This window comes from Danio rerio, chromosome 5 (assembly GCF_049306965.1).
Source record: "Danio rerio strain Tuebingen ecotype United States chromosome 5, GRCz12tu, whole genome shotgun sequence".
Classification (NCBI taxonomy): domain Eukaryota; kingdom Metazoa; phylum Chordata; class Actinopteri; order Cypriniformes; family Danionidae; genus Danio; species Danio rerio.
In genome coordinates, this window is record NC_133180.1 from 64,469,902 (window position 1) to 64,490,290 (window position 20,389).

The window sequence follows — 20,389 nt, forward strand, 5'->3', positions numbered from 1 at the left end:
TGGAGAGAGGTGGACCCCTGGGTAGCTTCCTAAGGTTAGAGGCCCCTAGGTGGAGGGCCAGGGGGCACCCTGGGGCCTATCCTGCAAGTCCAGGGAGAGAGGTGGACCCCTGGGTAGCTTGCTGGGGTACAAGGCCCCTAGGTGGAGGGCCAGGGGGCACCCTGGGGCCTCTACTGCAAGGCCAGGGAGAGAGGTGGACCCCTTGGTAGCTTGCTGGGGTTAGAGACCCCTAGGTGGATGGCCAGGGGGCACCCTGGGGCCTCTACTGCAAGTCTAGGGAGAGCGGTGGACCCATGGGTAGTTTGCTGGGGTCAGAGGCCCCTAGGCGGAGGGACAGGAGGCTTCCTGGGGCCTCTAGTGCAAGTCCAGGGAAAAAGGTGGACCCCCGGGTAGCTTGCTTGGGACAGAGGCCCCTAGGTGGAGGTCAAGGGGGCACCCTGGGGCCTCTACTGCAATCCCAGGGAGAGTTGTGGACCCTTGTGTAGCTTGCTGGGGTCAGAGGCCAAAGGGTGGAGGGCCAAGGGGCACCCTGGGGCCTATACTGCAAGTCCAGAGAGAGAGGTGGACCCCTGGGTAGCTTCCTGGGGTCAGAGGCCCATAGGTGGAGGGCAAGGGGGCACCCTGGGGCCTCTACTGCAAGTCCAGGGAGAGAGGTGGACCCCTGGGTAGCATGCTGGGGTCGGAGGCAACTAGGTGGAGGGCCAAGGGACACCCTGGGGCCTTTACTGCAAGTCCAGGGAGAGAGGTGGACCCCTGGATAGCTTGTTGGGGTCAGAAGCCCCTAGGTTTAGTGCCAGGGGGCTTCCTGGGGCCTCAACTGCAAGTCCAAGGAGAAAGGTGGACCCCTGTGTAGCTTGCTGGGGTCAGAGGCCCCTAGGTGGAGGGTCAGGGGGCACCCTGGGGCCTATCCTGCAAGTCCAGGGAGAGAGGTGGACCTCTGGGTAGCTTGCTGGGGTACAAGGCCCCTAGTTGGAGGGCGAGGGGGCACCCTGGGGCCTCTACTGCAAGCCCAGGGAGAGAGGTGGACCCCTGGGTAGCTTGCTGTGGTCAGAGGCCTCTAGGTGGAGGGCCAAGGGGCACCCTGGGGCCTATACTGCAAGTCCAGGGAGAGAGGTGGACCCCTGGGTAGCTTACTGGGGTCTGTAGCCCATAGGTGGAGGGCCAGGGGGTACCCTGGGGCCTATACTGCAAGTCCAGGGAGAGAGGTGGACCCCTGGGTAGCTTCCTAAGGTCAGAGGCCCCTAGGTGGAGGGCCAGGGGGCACCCTGGGGCCTATCCTGCAAGTCCAGGGAGAGAGGTGGACCCCTGGGTAGCTTGCTGGGGTACGAGGCCCCTAGGTGGAGGGCCAGGGGGCACCCTGGGGCCTCTACTGCATGTCCAGGGAGAAAGGTGGACCCCTGGGTAGCTTGCTGGGGTCAGAGGCAACTAGGTGGAGGGCCAGGGGGCACCCTAGGGTCTACACTGCAAGTCCAGGGAGTGAGGTGGACCCCTGGGTAGCTTCCTAAGGTCAGAGGCCCCTAGGTGGAGGGCCAGGGGGCACCCTGGGGCCTATCCTGCAAGTCCAGGGAGAGATGTGGACCCCTGGGTAGCTTGCTGGGGTACGAGGCCCCTAGTTGGAGGGCCAGGGGGCACCCTGGGGCCTCTACTGCATGCCCAGGGAGAGAGGTGGGCCCCTGGTTAGCTTGCTGGGGTCGGAAGCCCCTTGGTGGAAGGCCAGGGGGCACCCTGGGGCCTATACTACAAGTCCAGGGAGAGAGGTGGACCCATGGGTAGCTTACTGGGGTCAGATGCCCCTAGGTGGAGGGCCAGGGGCACCCTGGGGCCTCTACTGCAAGTCCAGGAAGAGAGGTGGACCCCTGGGTAGCTTGCTGGTGTCAGAGGCAACTAGGTGGAGGGACAGGGGGTACCCTGGGGCCTATACTGCAAGTCCAGGGAGAGAGGTGGACCCCTGGATAGCTTCCTGAGGTCAGAGGCCCCTAGGTGGAGGGCCAGGGGGCACCCTGGGGCCTATCCTGCAAGTCCAGGGAGAGAGGTGGACCCCTGGGTAGCTTGTTGGGGTCAGAAGCCCCTATGTTTAGTGCCAGAGGGCTTCCTGGGGCCTCAACTGCAAGTCCAAGGAGAAAGGTGGACCCCTGTGTAGCTTGCTGGGGTCAGAGGCCCCTAGGTGGAGGGTCAGGGAGTACCCTAGGGCCTATACTGCAAGTCCATGGAGAGAGGTGGACCCCTGGGTAGCTTCCTAAGGTTAGAGGCCCCTAGGAGGAGGGCCAGGGGGCACCCTGGGGCCTATCCTGCAAGTCCAGGGAGAGAGGTGGACCCCTGGGTAGCTTGCTGGGGTACAAGGCCCCTAGGTGGAGGGCCAGGGGGCACCCTGGGGCCTCTACTGCAAGGCCAGGGAGAGAGGTGGACCCCTTGGTAGCTTGCTGGGGTTAGAGACCCCTAGGTGGATGGCCAGGGGGCACCCTGGGGCCTCTACTGCAAGTCTAGGGAGAGCGGTGGACCCATGGGTAGTTTGCTGGGGTCAGAGGCCCCTAGGCGGAGGGACAGGAGGCTTCCTGGGGCCTCTACTGCAAGTCCAGGGAAAAAGGTGGACCCCCGGGTAGCTTGCTTGGGTCAGAGGCCCCTAGGTGGAGGTCAAGGGGGCACCCTGGGGCCTCTACTGCAATCCCAGGGAGAGTTGTGGACCCTTGTGTAGCTTGCTGGGGTCAGAGGCCAAAGGGTGGAGGGCCAAGGGGCACCCTGGGGCCTATACTGCAAGTCAAGAGAGAGAGGTGGACCCCTGGGTAGCTTCCTGGGGTCAGAGGCCCATAGGTGGAGGGCAAGGGGGCACCCTGGGGCCTCTACTGCAAGTCCAGGGAGAGAGGTGGACCCCTGGGTAGCATGCTGGGGTCGGAGGCAACTAGGTGGAGGGCCAAGGGACACCCTGGGGCCTTTACTGCAAGTCCAGGGAGAGAGGTGGACCCCTGGATAGCTTGTTGGGGTCAGAAGCCCCTAGGTTTAGTGCCAGGGGGCTTCCTGGGGCCTCAACTGCAAGTCCAAGGAGAAAGGTGGACCCCTGTGTAGCTTGCTGGGGTCAGAGGCCCCTAGGTGGAGGGTCAGGGGGCACCCTGGGGCCTATCCTGCAAGTCCAGGGAGAGAGGTGGACCTCTGGGTAGCTTGCTGGGGTACAAGGCCCCTAGTTGGAGGGCGAGGGGGCACCCTGGGGCCTCTACTGCAAGCCCAGGGAGAGAGGTGGACCCCTGGGTAGCTTGCTGTGGTCAGAGGCCTCTAGGTGGAGGGCCAAGGGGCACCCTGGGGCCTATACTGCAAGTCCAGGGAGAGAGGTGGACCCCTGGGTAGCTTACTGGGGTCTGTAGCCCATAGGTGGAGGGCCAGGGGGTACCCTGGGGCCTATACTGCAAGTCCAGGGAGAGAGGTGGACCCCTGGGTAGCTTCCTAGGGTCAGAGGCCCCTAGGTGGAGGGCCAGGGGGCACCCTAGGGTCTACACTGCAAGTCCAGGGAGAGAGGTGGACCCCTGGGTAGCTTCCTAAGGTCAGAGGCCCCTAGGTGGAGGGCCAGGGGGCACCCTGGGGCCTATCCTGCAAGTCCAGGGAGAGATGTGGACCCCTGGGTAGCTTGCTGGGGTACGAGGCCCCTAGGTGGAGGGCCAGGGGGCACCCTGGGGCCTATCCTGCAAGTCCAGGGAGAGATGTGGACCCCTGGGTAGCTTGCTGGGGTACGAGGCCCCTAGGTGGAGGGCCAGGGGGCACTCTGGGGCCTCTACTGCAATTCCAGGAAGAGAGGTGGACCCCTGGGTAGCTGACTGGGATCGAAGGCCCCTAGGTGGAGGGCCAGGGGGCTCCGTGGGGCCTCTACTGCAAATCCAGGGAGACAGGTGGACCCCTGGGTAGCTTCCTGGGGTCAGAGTCTCCTAGGTGGAGGGTCAGGAGGTACCCTAGGGCCTCTACTGCAAGTCCAGGGAGAGAGGTGGACCCCTGGGTAGCTTGCTGGGGTCAGAGGAAAATAGGTGGAGGGCCAGGGGGCACCCTAGGGTCTACACTGCAAGTCCAGGGAGAGAGGTGGACCCCTGGGTAGCTTCCTCAGGTCAAAGGCCCCTAGGTGGAGAGCCAGGGGGCACCCTGGAGCCTATCCTGCAAGTCCAAGGAGAGAGGTGGACCCCTGGGTAGCTTGCTGGGGTACGAGGCCCCTAGTTGGAGGGCCAGGGGGCACCCTGGGGCCTCTACTGCATGCCCAGGGAGAGAGGTGGGCCCCTGGTTAGCTTGCTGGGGTCGGAAGCCCCTTGGTGGAAGGCCAGGGGGCACCCTGGGGCCTATACTACAAGTCCAGGGAGAGAGGTGGACCCATGGGTAGCTTACTGGGGTCAGATGCCCCTAGGTGGAGGGCCAGGGGCACCCTGGGGCCTCTACTGCAAGTCCAGGAAGAGAGGTGGACCCCTGGGTAGCTTGCTGGTGTCAGAGGCAACTAGGTGGAGGGACAGGGGGTACCCTGGGGCCTATACTGCAAGTCCAGGGAGAGAGGTGGACCCCTGGATAGCTTCCTGAGGTCAGAGGCCCCTAGGTGGAGGGCCAGGGGGCACCCTGGGGCCTATCCTGCAAGTCCAGGGAGAGAGGTGGACCCCTGGGTAGCTTGTTGGGGTCAGAAGCCCCTAGGTTTAGTGCCAGAGGGCTTCCTGGGGCCTCAACTGCAAGTCCAAGGAGAAAGGTGGACCCCTGTGTAGCTTGCTGGGGTCAGAGGCCCCTAGGTGGAGGGTCAGGGGGCACCCTGGGGCCTATCCTGCAAGTCCAGGGAGAGAGATGGACCTCTGGGTAGCTTGCTGGGGTACGAGGCCCCTAGGTGGAGGGCGAGGGGGCACCCTGGGGCCTCTACTGCAAGCCCAGGGAGAGAGGTGGACCCCTGGGTAGCTTGCTGTGGTCAGAGGCCTCTAGGTGGAGGGCCAAGGGGCACCCTGGGGCCTATACTGCAAGTCCAGGGAGAGAGGTGGACCCCTGGGTAGCTTGCTGGGGTCTGTAGCCCATAGGTGGAGGGCCAGGGGGAACCCTGGGGCCTATACTGCAAGTCCAGGGAGAGAGGTGGACCCCTGGGTAGCTTCCTAAGGTCAGAGGCCCCTAGGTGGAGGGCCAGGGGGCACCCTGGGGCCTATCCTGCAAGTCCAGGGAGAGAGGTGGACCCCTGGGTAGCTTGCTGGGGTACGAGGCCCCTAGTTGGAGGGCCAAGGGGCACCCTGGGGCTTCTACTGCAAGTCAAGGGAGAAAGGTGGACCCCTGGGTAGCTTGCTGGGGTCAGAGGCAACTAGGTGGAGGGCCAGGGGGCACCCTAGGGTCTACACTGCAAGTCCAGGGAGAGAGGTGGACCCCTGGGTAGCTTCCTAAGGTCAGAGGCCCCTAGGTGGAGGGCCAGGGGGCACCCTGGGGCCTATCCTGCAAGTCCAGGGAGAGATGTGGACCCCTGGGTAGCTTGCTGGGGTACGAGGCCCCTAGGTGGAGGGCCAGGGGGCACCCTGGGGCCTCTACTGCAATTCCAGGAAGAGAGGTGGACCCCTGGGTAGCTGACTGGGATCGAAGGCCCCTAGGTGGAGGGCCAGGGGGCTCCGTGGGGCCTCTACTGCAAATCCAGGGAGACAGGTGGACCCCTGGGTAGCTTCCTGGGGTCAGAGTCCCCTATGTGGAGGGTCAGGAGGTACCCTAGGGCCTCTACTGCAAGTCCAGGGAGAGAGGTGGACCCCTGGGTAGCTTCCTGGGGTCAGAGGAAAATAGGTGGAGGGCCAGGGGGCACCCTAGGTTCTACACTGCAAGTCCAGGGAGAGAAGTGGACCCCTGGGTAGCTTCCTCAGGTCAAAGGCCCCTAGGTGGAGGGCCAGGGGGCACCCTGGAGCCTATCCTGCAAGTCCAAGGAGAGAGGTGGACCCCTGGGTAGCTTGCTGGGGTACGAGGCCCCTAGTTGGAGGGCCAGGGGGCACCCTGGGGCCTCTACTGCAAGCCCAGGGAGAGAGGTGGGCCCCTGGTTAGCTTGCTGGGGTCGGAAGCCCCTTAGTGGAGGGCCAGGGGGCTTCGTGGGGCCTCTACTGCAAGTCCAGGGAGAGAGGTGGACCCCTGGGTAGCTTCCTGGGGTCAGAGTCCCCTAGATGGAGGGCCAGGAGGTACCCTAGGGCCTCTACTGCAAGTCCAGGGAGAGAGGTGGACCCCTGGGTAGCTTGCTGGGGTAAGAGGCCCCTTAGTGGAGGGCCAGGGGGCACCCTGGGGCCTCTACTGCAAGTCCAGGGAGAAAGGTGGACCCCTTGGTAGCTTGCTTGGGTCAGAGGCCCCTAGGTGGAGGTCAAGGGGGCACCCTGGGGCCTCTACTGCAATCCCAGGGAGAGTTGTGGACCCTTGTGTAACTTCCTGGGGTCAGAGGCCCCTGGGTTGAGGGCCAAGGGGCACCCTGGGGCCTATACTGCAAGTCCAGAGAGAGAGGTGGACCCCTGGGTAGATTCCTGGGGTCTGAGGCCCCTAGGTGGAGGGCAAGGGGACACCCCGGGGCCTCTACTGCCAGTCCAGGGAGAGAAGTGGACCCCTGGGTAGCATGCTGGGGTCGGAGGCAACTAGGTGGAGGGCCAGGGGACACCCTGGGGCCTATCCTGCAAGTCCAGGGAGATATGTGGACCCCTGGGTAGCTTGCTGGGGTATGAGGCCCCTAGGTGGAGGGCCAGGGGGCACCCTGGGGCCTCTACTGCAATTCCAGGAAGAGAGGTGGACCCCTGGGTAGCTGACTGGGATCGAAGGCCCCTAGGTGGAGGGCCAGGGGGCTCCGTGTGGCCTCTACTGCAAATCCAGGGAGACAGGTGGACCCCTGGGTAGCTTCCTGGGGTCAGAGTCCCCTAGGTGGAGGGTCAGGAGGTACCCTAGGGCCTCTACTGCAATTCCAGGAAGAGAGGTGGACCCCTGGGTAGCTGACTGGGATCGAAGGCCCCTAGGTGGAGGGCCAGGGGGCTCCGTGTGGCCTCTACTGCAAATCCAGGGAGACAGGTGGACCCCTGGGTAGCTTCCTGGGGTCAGAGTCCCCTAGGTGGAGGGTCAGGAGGTACCCTAGGGCCTCTACTGCAAGTCCAGGGAGAGAGGTGGACCCTTGGGTAGCTTCCTGGGGTCGGAGGCAACTAGGTGGAGGGCCAGGGGGCACCCTGGGGCCTATCCTGCAAGTCCAGGGAGAGATGTGGACCCCTGGGTAGCTTGCTGGGGTACGAGGCCCCTAGGTGGAGGGCCAGGGGGCACCCTGGGGCCTCTACTGCAATTCCAGGAAGAGAGGTGGACCCCTGGGTAGCTGACTGGGATCGAAGGCCCCTAGGTTAAGTGCCAGGGGGCACCCTGGGGCCTCAACTGCAAGTCCAAGGAGAAAGGTGGACCCCTGTGTAGCTTGCTTGGGTCAGAGGCCCCTAGGTGGAGGTCAAGGGGGCACCCTGGGGCCTCTACTGCAATCCCAGGGAGAGTTGTGGACCCTTGTGTAGCTTGCTGGGGTCAGAGGCCAAAGGGTGGAGGGCCAAGGGGCACCCTGGGGCCTATACTGCAAGTCCAGAGAGAGAGGTGGACCCCTGGGTAGCTTCCTGGGGTCAGAGGCCCCTAGGTGGAGGGCAAGGGGGCACCCTGGGGCCTCTACTGCAATCCCAGGGAGAGTTGTGGACCCTTGTGTAGCTTGCTGGGGTCAGAGGCCAAAGGGTGGAGGGCCAAGGGGCACCCTGGGGCCTATACTGCAAGTCCAGAGAGAGAGGTGGACCCCTGGGTAGCTTCCTGGGGTCAGAGGCCCCTAGGTGGAGAGCCAGGGGAAAACCTGGGGCCTATACTGCAAGTCCAGGGAGAGAGGTGGACCCCTGGGTATCTTGCTGGGGTCAGAGGCCTCTAGGTGGAGGGCCAAGGGGCACCCTGGGGCCTATACTGCAAGTCCAGGGAGAGAGGTGGACCCCTGGGTAGCTTGCTTGGGTCAGAGGCCCCTAGGTGGAGGTCAAGGGGGCACCCTGGGGTCTACTGCAATCCCAGGGAGAGTTGTGGACCCTTGTGTAGCTTGCTGGGGTCAGAGGCCCCTGGGTGGAGGGCCAAGGGGCACCCTGGGGCCTATATTGCAAGTCCAGAGAGAGAGATGGACCCCTGGGTAGCTTCCTGGGGTCAGAGGCCCCTAGGTGAACGGCCAGGGGGCACCCAGGGGCCTCTACTGCAAGTCCAGGGAAAGAGGTGGACCCCTGGGTAGCATGCTGGGGTCGGAGGCAACTAGGTGGAGGGCCAGGGGACACCCTGGGGCCTATACTGCAAGTCCAGGGAGAGAGGTGGACACCTGGGTAGCTTGTTGGGGTCAGAAGCCCCTAGGTTTAGTGCCAGGGGCCTTCCTGGGGCATCAACTGCAAGTCCAAGGAGAAAGGTGGACCCCTGTGTAGCTTGCTGGGGTCAGAGGCCCCTAGGTGGAGGGTCAGGGGGCACCCTGGGGCCTATCCTGCAAGTCCAGGGAGAGAGGTGGACCTCTGGGTAGCTTGCTGGGGTACGAGGCCCCTAGGTGGAGGGCGAGGGGGCACCCTGGGGCCTCTACTGCAAGTCCAGGAAGAGAGGTGGACCCCTTGGTAGCTTGCTGGGGTCAGAGACCCCAAGGTGGAGGGCCAGGGGGCACCCTGGGGCCTCTACTGCAAGTCTAGGGAGAGAGGTGGACCCATGGGTAGTTTTCTGGGTACAGAGGCCTCTAGGCGGAGGTCAAGAGGGCACCCTGGGGCCTCTACTGCAATCCCAGGGAGAGTTGTGGACCCTTGTGTAGCTTGCTGGGGTCAGAAGCCCCTGGGTGGAGGGCCAAGGGGCACCCTGGGGCCTATACTGCAAGTCCAGAGAGAGAGGTGGACCCCTGGGTAGCTTCCTGGGGTCAGAGGCCCCCAGGTGGAGGGCAAGGGGGCACCCTGGGGCCTCTACTGCAAGTCCAGGGAGAGAGGTGGACCCCTGGGTAGCATGCTGGGGTCGGAGGCAACTAGGTGGAGGGCCAGGGGACACCCTGGGGCCTATACTGCAAGTCCAGGGAGAGAGGTGGACACCTGGATAGGTTGTTGGGGTTAGAAGCCCCTAGGTTTAGTGCCAGGGGGCATCCTGGAGCCTCAACTGCAAGTCCAAGGAGAAAGGTGGACCCCTGTGTAGCTTGCTGGGGTCAGAGGCCCCTAAATGGAGGGTCAGTGGGGCACCCTGGGGCCTATCCTGCAAGTCCAGGGAGAGAAGTGGACCTCTGGGTAGCTTGCTGGGGAAGGAGGCCCCTAGGTGGAGGGCGAGGGGGCACCCTGGGGCATCTACTACAAGTCCAGGGAGAGCGGTGGACCCCTAGGTAGCTTGCTGGGGTCAGAGGCCTCTAGGTGGAGGGCCAAGGAGCACCCTGGGGCCTATACTGCAAGTCCAGGGAGAGAGGTGGACCCCTGGGTAGCTTGCTGGGGTGTGTAGCCCATGGGTGGAGGGCCAGGGGGTACCCTGGGGCCTATACTGCAAGTCCAGGGAGAGAGGTGGACCCCTGGGTAGCTTCCTAAGGTCAGAGGCCCCTGGGTGGAGGGCCAGGGGGCACCCTGGGCCCTATCCTGCAAGTCCAGGGAGAGAGGTGGACCCCTGGGTAGCTTGCTGGGGTACGAGGCCCCTAGGTGGAGGGCCAGGGGGCACCCTGGGGCCTCTACTGCAAGTCCAGGGAGAGAGGTGGACCCCTGGGTAGCTTCCTGGGTTCAGAGTTCCCTAGGTGGAGGGCGAGGAGGTACCCTAGGGCCTTTACTGCAAGTCCAGGGAGAGAGGTGTACCCCTGGGTAGCTTCCTAAGGTCAGAGACCCCTAGGTGGAGGGCCAGGGGGCACCCTGGGGCCTATCCTGCAAGTCCAGGGAGAGAGGTGGACCCCTGGGTAGCTTGCTGGGGTACGAGGCCCCTAGGTGGAGGGCCAAGGGGCACCATGGGGCCTCTACTGCAAGTCCAGGGAGAGAGGTGGACCCCTGGGTAGCTTGCTGGGGTCAGAGGCAACTAGGTGGAGGGCCAGGGGGCACCCTAGGGTCTACACTGCAAGTCCAGGGAGAGAGGTGGACCCCTGGGTAGTTTTCCTAAGGTCAGAGGCCCCTAGGTGGAGGGCCAGGGGGCACCCTGGGGCCTATCCTGCAAGTCCAGGGAGAGAGGTGGACCCCTGGGTAACTTGCTGGGGTCAGAGGCAACTAGGTGGAAGGACAGGGGTACCCTGGGGCCTATACTGCAAGTCCAGGGAGAGAAGTGGACACCTGGGTAGCTTCCTGAGGTCAAAGGCCCCTAAGTGGAGAGCCAGGGGGCACCCTGGGGCCGATCCTGCAAGTCCAAGGAGAGAGGTGGACCCCTGGGTAGCTTGCTGGGGTATGAGGCCCCTAGTTGGAGGGCCAGGGGGCACCCTGGGGCCTCTACTGCAAGCCCAGGGAGAGAGGTGGACCCCTGGTTAGCTTGCTGGGGTCAGAGGCCGCTAGGTGGAGGGCCAGGGGCTTTTTGGGGCCTCTACTGCAAGTCCAGGGAGAGAAGTGGACCCCTGGGTAGCTTGCTGTTGTCGTAGGGCCCCCAGGTGGAGGGCCAGGGGGCTTCCTGGGGCTTCTACTGCAAGTCTAGGGAGAGAGGTGGACCCCTGGGTAGCTTGCTGGGGTCAGAGGCCCCTACGTGGACGGCCAGGGGGCTTCGTGGGGCCTCTACTGCAAGTCCAGGGAGAGAGGTGGACCCCTGGGTAGCTTGCTGGGGTCGAAAGCCCCTTGGTGGAAGGCCAGGGGGCACCCTGGGGCCTCTACTGCAAGTCCAGAGAGAGAGATGGACCCCTGGGTAGCTTCCTGGGGTCAGAGGCCCCTAGATGAACGGCCAGGGGGCACCCAGGGGCCTCTACTGCAAGTCCAGGGAAAGAGGTGGACCCCTGGGTAGCATGCTGGGGTCGGAGGCAACTAGGTGGAGGGCCAGGGGACACCCTGGGGCCTATACTGCAAGTCCAGGGAGAGAGGTGGACACCTGGGTAGCTTGTTGGGGTCAGAAGCCCCTAGGTTTAGTGCCAGGGGCCTTCCTGGGGCATCAACTGCAAGTCCAAGGAGAGAGGTGGACCCCTGTGTAGCTTGCTGGGGTCAGAGGCCCCTAGGTGGAGGGTCAGGGGGCACCCTGGGGCCTATCCTGCAAGTCCAGGGAGAGAGGTGGACCTCTGGGTAGCTTGCTGGGGTACGAGGCCCCTAGGTGGAGGGCGAGGGGGCACCCTGGGGCCTCTACTGCAAGTCCAGGAAGAGAGGTGGACCCCTTGGTAGCTTGCTGGGGTCAGAGACCCCAAGGTGGAGGGCCAGGGGGCACCCTGGGGCCTCTACTGCAAGTCTAGGGAGAGAGGTGGACCCATGGGTAGTTTTCTGGGTACAGAGGCCCCTAGGCGGAGGGACAGGGGGCTTCCTGGGGCCTCTACTGCAAGTCCAGGGAGAGAGGTGGACCCCTGGGTAGCTTGCTTGGGTCAGAGGCCCCTAGGTGGAGGTCAAGAGGGCACCCTGGGGCCTCTACTGCAATCCCAGGGAGAGTTGTGGACCCTTGTGTAGCTTGCTGGGGTCAGAAGCCCCTGGGTGGAGGGCCAAGGGGCACCCTGGGGCCTATACTGCAAGTCCAGAGAGAGAGGTGGACCCCTGGGTAGCTTCCTGGGGTCAGAGGCCCCCAGGTGGAGGGCAAGGGGGCACCCTGGGGCCTCTACTGCAAGTCCAGGGAGAGAGGTGGACCCCAGGGTAGCATGCTGGGGTCGGAGGCAACTAGGTGGAGGGCCAGGGGACACCCTGGGGCCTATACTGCAAGTCCAGGGAGAGAGGTGGACACCTGGATAGGTTGTTGGGGTTAGAAGCCCCTAGGTTTAGTGCCAGGGGGCATCCTGGAGCCTCAACTGCAAGTCCAAGGAGAAAGGTGGACCCCTGTGTAGCTTGCTGGGGTCAGAGGCCCCTAAATGGAGGGTCAGTGGGGCACCCTGGGGCCTATCCTGCAAGTCCAGGGAGAGAAGTGGACCTCTGGGTAGCTTGCTGGGGAAGGAGGCCCCTAGGTGGAGGGCGAGGGGGCACCCTGGGGCATCTACTACAAGTCCAGGGAGAGCGGTGGACCCCTAGGTAGCTTGCTGGGGTCAGAGGCCTCTAGGTGGAGGGCCAAGGAGCACCCTGGGGCCTATACTGCAAGTCCAGGGAGAGAGGTGGACCCCTGGGTAGCTTGCTGGGGTGTGTAGCCCATAGGTGGAGGGCCAGGGGGTACCCTGGGGCCTATACTGCAAGTCCAGGGAGAGAGGTGGACCCCTGGGTAGCTTCCTAAGGTCAGAGGCCCCTGGGTGGAGGGCCAGGGGGCACCCTGGGCCCTATCCTGCAAGTCCAGGGAGAGAGGTGGACCCCTGGGTAGCTTGCTGGGGTACGAGGCCCCTAGGTGGAGGGCCAGGGGGCACCCTGGGGCCTCTACTGCAAGTCCAGGGAGAGAGGTGGACCCCTGGGTAGCTTCCTGGGTTCAGAGATCCCTAGGTGGAGGGCGAGGAGGTACCCTAGGGCCTTTACTGCAAGTCCAGGGAGAGAGGTGTACCCCTGGGTAGCTTCCTAAGGTCAGAGACCCCTAGGTGGAGGGCCAGGGGGCACCCTGGGGCCTATCCTGCAAGTCCAGGGAGAGAGGTGGACCCCTGGGTAGCTTGCTGGGGTCAGAGGCAACTAGGTGGAGGGCCAGGGGGCACCCTAGGGTCTACACTGCAAGTCCAGGGAGAGAGGTGGACCCCTGGGTAGCTTCCTAAGGTCAGAGGCCCCTAGGTGGAGGGCCAGGGGGCACCCTAGGGTCTACACTGCAAGTCCAGGGAGAGAGGTGTACCCCTGGGTAGTTTTCCTAAGGTCAGAGGCCCCTAGGTGGAGGGCCAGGGGGCACCCTGGGGCCTATCCTGCAAGTCCAGGGAGAGAGGTGGACCCCTGGGTAGCTTGCTGGGGTCAGAGGCAACTAGGTGGAAGGACAGGGGTACCCTGGGGCCTATACTGCAAGTCCAGGGAGAGAAGTGGACACCTGGGTAGCTTCCTGAGGTCAAAGGCCCCTAAGTGGAGAGCCAGGGGGCACCCTGGGGCCTATCCTGCAAGTCCAAGGAGAGAGGTGGACCCCTGGGTAGCTTGCTGGGGTATGAGGCCCCTAGTTGGAGGGCCAGGGGGCACCCTGGGGCCTCTACTGCAAGCCCAGGGAGAGAGGTGGACCCCTGGTTAGCTTGCTGGGGTCAGAGGCCGCTAGGTGGAGGGCCAGGGGCTTTTTGGGGCCTCTACTGCAAGTCCAGGGAGAGAAGTGGACCCCTGGGTAGCTTGCTGTTGTCGTAGGGCCCCCAGGTGGAGGGCCAGGGGGCTTCCTGGGGCTTCTACTGCAAGTCTAGGGAGAGAGGTGGACCCCTGGGTAGCTTGCTGGGGTCAGAGGCCCCTACGTGGACGGCCAGGGGGCTTCGTGGGGCCTCTACTGCAAGTCCAGGGAGAGAGGTGGACCCCTGGGTAGCTTGCTGGGGTCGAAAGCCCCTTGGTGGAAGGCCAGGGGGCACCCTGGGGCCTATACTGCAAGTCCAGGGAGAGAGGTGGACCCATGGGTAGCTTACTGGGGACAGAGGCCCCTAGGTGGAGGGCCAGGGGCACCCTGGGGCCTCTACTGCAAGTCCAGGAAGAGAGGTGGACCCCTGGGTAGCTTGCTGGTGTCAGAGGCAACTAGGTGGAGGGACAGGGGGTACCCTGGGGCCTATACTGCAAGTCCAGGGAGAGAGGTGGACCCCTGAGTAGCTTCCTGAGGTCAGAGGCCCCTAGGTGGAGGGCCAGGGGGTACCCTGGGGCCTACCCTGCAAGTCCAGGGAGAGAGGTGGACCCCTGGGTAGCTTGCTGGAGTACGAGGCCCCTAGGTGGAGGGCCAGGGGGCACCCTGGGGCCTCTACTGCAAGTCCAGGGAGAGAGATGCACCCCTTGGTAGCTTGCTGGGGTACGAGGCCCCTAGTTGGAGGGCCAGGGGTACCCTGGGGCCTATACTGCAAGTCCAGGGAGAGAGGTGGACCCCTGGGTAGCTTCCAGAGGTCAAAGGCCCCTAGGTGGAGAGCCAGGGGGCACCCTGGGGCTTATCCTGCAAGTCCAAGGAGAGAGGTGGACCCCTGGGTAGCTTGCTGGGGTCAGAGGCCGCTAAGTGGAGGGCCAGGGGGCTTCTTGAGGCCTCTACTGCAAGTCCAGGGAGAGAGGTGGACCCCTGGGTAGCTTGCTGGGGTCAGAGGCCCCTTGGTGGAAGGCCAGGGGGCACCCTGGAGCCTATACTGCAAGTCCAGGGAGAGAGGTGGACCCATGGGTAGCTTACTGGGGTCAGAGGCCACTAGGTGGAGGGCCAGGGGCACCCTGGGGCCTCTACTGCAAGTCCAGGGAGAGAGGTGGACCCCTGGGTAGCTTGCTGGGGTCAGAGGCCCCTAGGTGGAGGGCCAGGGGGCACCCTAGGGTCTACACTGCAAGTCCAGGGAGAGAGGTGGACCCCTGGGTAGCTTCCTAAGGTCAGAGGCCCCTAGGTGGAGGGCCAGGGGGCACCCTAGGGTCTACACTGCAAGTCCAGGGAGAGAGGTGTACCCCTGGGTAGTTTTCCTAAGGTCAGAGGCCCCTAGGTGGAGGGCCAGGGGGCACCCTGGGGCCTATCCTGCAAGTCCAGGGAGAGAGGTGGACCCCTGGGTAGCTTGCTGGGGTCAGAGGCAACTAGGTGGAAGGACAGGGGTACCCTGGGGCCTATACTGCAAGTCCCTGGGAGAGAGGTGGACCCCTGGGTAGCCTGCTGGGGTCAGAGGCCCCTAGGTGGAGGGTCAGGGGTCACCCTGGGGCCTATCCTGCAAGTCCAGGGAGAAAAGTGGACCTCTGGGTAGCTTGCTGGGGTACGAGGCCCCTAGGTGGAGGGTGAGGGGGCACCCTGGGGCCTCTACTGCAAGTCCAGGGAGAGAGGTGGACCCCTGGGTAGCTTGCTGGGGTCAGAGGCCTCTAGGTGGAGGGCCAAGGGGTAGCTTGCTGGGGTCTGTAGCCCATAGGTGGAGGGACAGGGGGTACCCTGGGGCCTATACTGCTAGTCCAGGGAGAGAGGTGGACCCCTGGGTAGCTTCCTAAGGTCGGAGGGCCGTAGGTGGAGGGCCAGGGGGCACCTTGGGGCCTATCCTGCAAGTCCAGGGAGAGAGGTGGACCCCTGGGTAGCTTGCTGGGGTACGAGGCCAATAGATGGAGGGCCAGGGGGCACCCTGGGGCATCTACTGCAAGTCCAGGGAGAGAGGTGGACCCCTGGGTAGCTTGCTGGGGTCAGAGGCAACTAGGTGGAGGGACAGGGGGTACCCTGGGGCCTATAGTGCAAGTCCAGGGAGAGAGGTGGACCCCTGGGTAGCTTCCTGAGGTCAAAGGCCCCTAGGTGGAGGACCAGGGGGCACCCTGGGGCCTATCCTGCAAGTCCAATGAGAGAGGTGGACCCCTGGGTAGCTTGCTGGGTTACGAGGCCCCTAGTTGGAGGGCCAGGGGGCACCCTGGGGCCTATCCTGCATGTCCAGGGAGAGAGGTGGACCCCTGGGTAGCTGACTGGGATCGAAGGCCCCTAGGTCTAGGGCCAGGGGGCTTTGTGGGGCCTCTACTGCAAATCCAGAGAGACAGGTGGACCCCTGGGTAGCTTGCTGGGGTCAGAGTCCCCTAGGTGGAGGGTCAGGAGGTACCCTAGGGCCTCTACTGCAAGTCCAGGGAGAGAGGTGGACCCCTGGGTAGCTTGCTGGGGTCAGAGGCAAATAGGTGGAGGGCCAGGGGGCACCCTAGGGTCTACACTGCAAGTCCAGGGAGAGAGGTGGACCCCTGGGTAGCTTCCCCAGGTCAAAGGCCCCTAGTTGGAGGACCAGGGGGCACCCTGGGGCCTCTACTGCAAGCCCAGGGACAGAGGTGGACCCCTTGTTAGCTTGCTGGGGTCGGAAGCCCCTTGGTGGAAGGCCAGGGGGCACCCTGGGGCCTATACTGCAAGTCCAGAGAGAGAGGTGGACCCATGGGTAGCTTACTGGGGTCAGATGCCCCTAGGTGGAGGGCCAGGGGCACCCTGGGGCCTCTACTGCAAGTCCAGGAAGAGAGGTGGACCCCTGGGTAGCTTGCTGGTGTCAGAGGCAACTAGGTGGAGGGACAGGGGGTACCCTGGGGCCTATACTGCAAGTCCTGGGAGAGAGGTGGACCCCTGGGTAGCTTCCTGAGGTCAGAGGCCCCTAGGTGGAGGGCCAGGGGGCACCCTGGGGCCTATCCTGCAAATCCAGGGAGAGAGGTTGACCCCTGGGTAGCTTCCTGGGGTCTGAGGCCCCTAGGTGGAGGGCAAGGGGGCACCCCGGGGCCTCTACTGCAAGTCCAGGGAGAGAGGTGGACCCCTGGGTAGCTTCCTGGGGTCAGAGTCCCCTAGATGGAGGGCCTGGGGGCACCCTGGGGCCTCTACTGCAAGTCCATGGAGAGAGGTGGACCCCTGGGTAGTTTGCTGGGGGTCAGAGGCCCCTAGGCGGAGGGACAGGGGGCTTCCTGGGGCCTCTACTGCAAGTCCAGGGAGAAAGGTGGACCCCTTGGTAGCTTGCTTGGGTCAGAGGCCCCTAGGTGGAGGTCAAGGGGGCACCCAGGGGCCTCTACTGCAATCCCAGGGAGAGTTGTGGACTCTTGTGTAGCTTGCCGGGGTCAGAGGCCCCTGGGTGGAGGGGCAAGGGGCACCCTGGGGCCTATACTGCAAGTCCAGTGACAGAGGTGGACCCCTGGGTAGCTTCCTGGGGTCTGAGGCCCCTAGGTGGAGGGCAAGGGGGCACCCCGGGGCCTCTACTGCCTGTCCAGGGAGAGAAGTGGACCCCTGGGTAGCATGCTAGGGTCGGAGGCAACTAGGTGGAAGGCCAGGGGACACCCTTGGGCCTATACTGCAAGTCCAGGGAGAGAGGTGGACACCTGGGTAGCTTGTTGGGGTCAGAAGCCCCTAGGTTTAGTGCCAGTGGGCTTCCTGGGGCCTCAACTGCAAGTCCTAGGAGAAAGGTGGACCCCTGTGTAGCTTGCTGGGGTCAGAGGCCCCTAGGTGGAGGGTCAGGGGGCACCCTGGGGCCTATCCTGCAAGTCCAGGGAGAAAGGTGGACGTCTGGGTAGCTTGCTTGGGTACGAGGCCCCTAGGTGGAGGACGAGGGGGCACCCTGGGGCCTCTACTGCAAGTCCAGGGAGAGAGGTGGACCCCTGGGTAGCTTGCTGGGGTCAGAGGCCTCTAGGTGGAGGGCCAAGGGGCACCCTGGGGCCTATACTGCAAGTCCAGAGAGAGAGGTGGACCCCTGGGTAGCTTCCTGGGGTCAGAGGCCCCTAGGTGGAGGGCAAGGGGGCACCCTGGGGCCTCTACTGCAATCCCAGGGAGAGTTGTGGACCCTTGTGTAGCTTGCTGGGGTACGAGGCCCTTAGGTGGAGGGCCAGGGGGCACCCTGGGGCCTCTACTGCAAGCCCAGGGAGAGAGGTGGACCCCTGGGTAGCTTCCTGGGGTCAGAGTCCCCTAGGTGGAGGGCCAGGAGGTACCCTAGGGCCTCTACTGCAAGTCCAGGGAGAGAGGTGGACCCCTGGGTAGCTTGCTGGGGTCAGAAACAACTAGGTGGAGGGCCAGGGGGCACCATAGGGTCTACACTGCAAGTCCAGGGAGAGAGGTGGACCCCAGGGTAGCTTGCTGGGGTCAGAGACAACTAGGTGGAGGGCCAGGGGGCACCATAGGGTCTACACTGCAAGTCCAGGGAGAGAGGTGGACCCCTGGGTAGGTTCCTAAGGTCAGAGGCCCCTAGATGGAGGGCCAGGGGGCACCCTGGGGCCTATCCTGCAAATCCAGGGAGAGATGTGGACCCCTGGGTAGCTTGCTGGGGTACGAGGCCCCTAGGTGGAGGGCCAGGGGGCACCATGGGGCCTCTACTGCAAGTCCAGGGAGAGAGGTGGACCCCTGGGTAGCTTGCTGGGGTCAGAGGCAACTAGGTGGAAGGACATAGGTACCCTGGGGCCAATACTGCAAGTCCAGGGAGAGAGGTGGACCCCTGGGTAGCTTCCTGAGGTCAAAGGCCCCTAGGTGGAGAGCCAGGGGCCATCCTGGGGCTTTTCCTGCAAGTCCAAGGAGAGAGGTGGACCCCTAGGTAGCTTGCTGGGATACGAGGCCCCTAGTTGTAGGGCCAGGGGGTACCCTGGGGCCTCAACTGCAAGTCCAGAGAGAGAGGTGGACCCCTGGGTAGCTTGCTGGGGTCATAGGCCTCTAGGTGGAGGGCCAGGGGGCACCCTGGGGCCTCTACTGCAAGTCCAGGGAGAGAGGTGGACCCCTGGGTAGCTTGCTGGGGTCTAAAGCCCATAGGTGGAGGGACAGGGGGTACCCTGGGGCCTATACTGCAAGTCCAGGGAGAGAGGTGGACCCCTGGTTAGCTTGCTGGGCTACAAGGCCCCAAGGTGGAGGGCCAGGGGGCACCCTGGCGCCTCTACTGCAAGGCCAGGGAGAGAGGTGGACCCCTTGGTAGCTTGCTGGGGTCAGAGACCCCTAGGTGGAGGGCCAGGGGGCACCCTGGGGCCTCTACTGCAAGTCTAGGGAGAGAGGTGGACCCATGGGTAGCTAGCTGGGGTAAGAGGCCCCTAGGTGGAGGGCCAGGGGGCTTCCTGGGGCCTGTACCGCAAGTCCAGGGAGAAAGGTGGACCCCTGGGTAGCTTGCTTGGGTCAGAGGCCCCTATGTGGAGGTCAAGGGGGCACCCTGGGGCCTCTACTGCAATCCCAGGGAGAGTTGTGGACCCTTGTGTAGCTTGCTGGGGTAAGAGGCCCCTGGGTGGAGGGCCAAGGGGCACCCTGGGGCCTATACTGCAAGTCCAGGGAGAGAGGTGGACCCCTGGGTAGCTTGCTGGGGTAAGAGGCCCCTAGGTGGAGGGCCAGGGGGCACCCTGGGGCCTATCCTGCAAATCCAGGGAGAGATGTGGACCCCTGGGTAGCTTGCTGGGGTACGAGGCCCCTAGGTGGAGGGCCAGGGGGCACCATGGGGCCTCTACTGCAAGTCCAGGGAGAGAGGTGGACCCCTGGGTAGCTTGCTGGGGTCAGAGGCAACTAGGTGGAAGGACAGGGGTACCCTGGGGCCAATACTGCAAGTCCAGGGAGAGAGGTGGACCCCTGGGTAGCTTGCTGGGGTCAGAGGCCTCTAGGTGGAGGGCCAGGGGGCACCCTGGGGCCTCTACTGCAAGTCCAGGGAGAGAGGTGGACCCCTGGGTAGCTTGCTGGGGTCTAAAGCCCATAGGTGGAGGGCCAGCGGGTACCCTGGGGCCTATACTGCAAGTCCAGGGAGAGAGGTGGACCCCTGGTTAGCTTGCTGGGCTACAAGGCCCCAAGGTGGAGGGCCAGGGGGCACCCTGGCGCCTCTACTGCAAGGCCAGGGAGAGAGGTGGACCCCTTGGTAGCTTGCTGGGGTCAGAGACCCCTAGGTGGAGGGCCAGGGGGCACCCTGGGGCCTCAACTGCAAGTCTAGGGAGAGAGGTGGACCCATGGGTAGCTAGCTGGGGTAAGAGGCCCCTAGGTGGAGGGCCAGGGGGCTTCCTGGGGCCTGTACCGCAAGTCCAGGGAGAAAGGTGGACCCCTGGGTAGCTTGCTTGGGTCAGAGGCCCCTATGTGGAGGTCAAGGGGGCACCCTGGGGCCTCTACTGCAGTCCCAGGGAGAGTTGTGGACCCTTGTGTAGCTTGCTGGGGTAAGAGGCCCCTGGGTGGAGGGCCAAGGGGCACCCTGGGGCCTATACTGCAAGTCCAGGGAGAGAGGTGGACCCCTGGGTAGCTTGCTGGGGTACGAGGCCCCTAGGTGGAGGGCCAGGGGGCACCCTGGGGCCTATCCTGCAAGTCCAGGGAGAGAGGTGGACCCCTGGGTAGCTTGCTGGGGTACGAGGCCCCTAGGTGGAGGGCCAGGGGGCACCCTGGGGCCTCTACTGCAAGTCCAGGGAGAGAGGTGGACCCCTGGGTAGCTTGCAGGGGTCAGAGGCCCCTAGTTGGAGGGCCAGGGGGCACCCTGGGGCCTCTACTGCAAGTCCAGGGAGAGAGGTGGACCCCTGGGTAGCTTGCTGGGGTCAGAGTCCTCTAGGTGGAGAGCCAGGGGGCACCCTGGGGCCTCTACTGCAAGTCCAGGGAGAGAGGTGGACCCCTGGGTAGCTTGCTGGGGTCTGAAGCCCATAGGTGGAGGGCCAGGGAGTACCCTGGGGCCTATACTGCAAGTCCATGGAGAGAGGTGGACCCGTGGGTAGCTTCCTAAGGTTAGAGGCCCCTAGGTGGAGGGCCAGGGGGCACCCTGGGGCCTATCCTGCAAGTCCAGGGAGAGAGGTGGACCCCTGGGTAGCTTGCTGGGGTACAAGGCCCCTAGGTGGAGGGCCAGGGGGCACCCTGGGGCCTCTACTGCAAGGCCAGGGAGAGAGGTGGACACCTT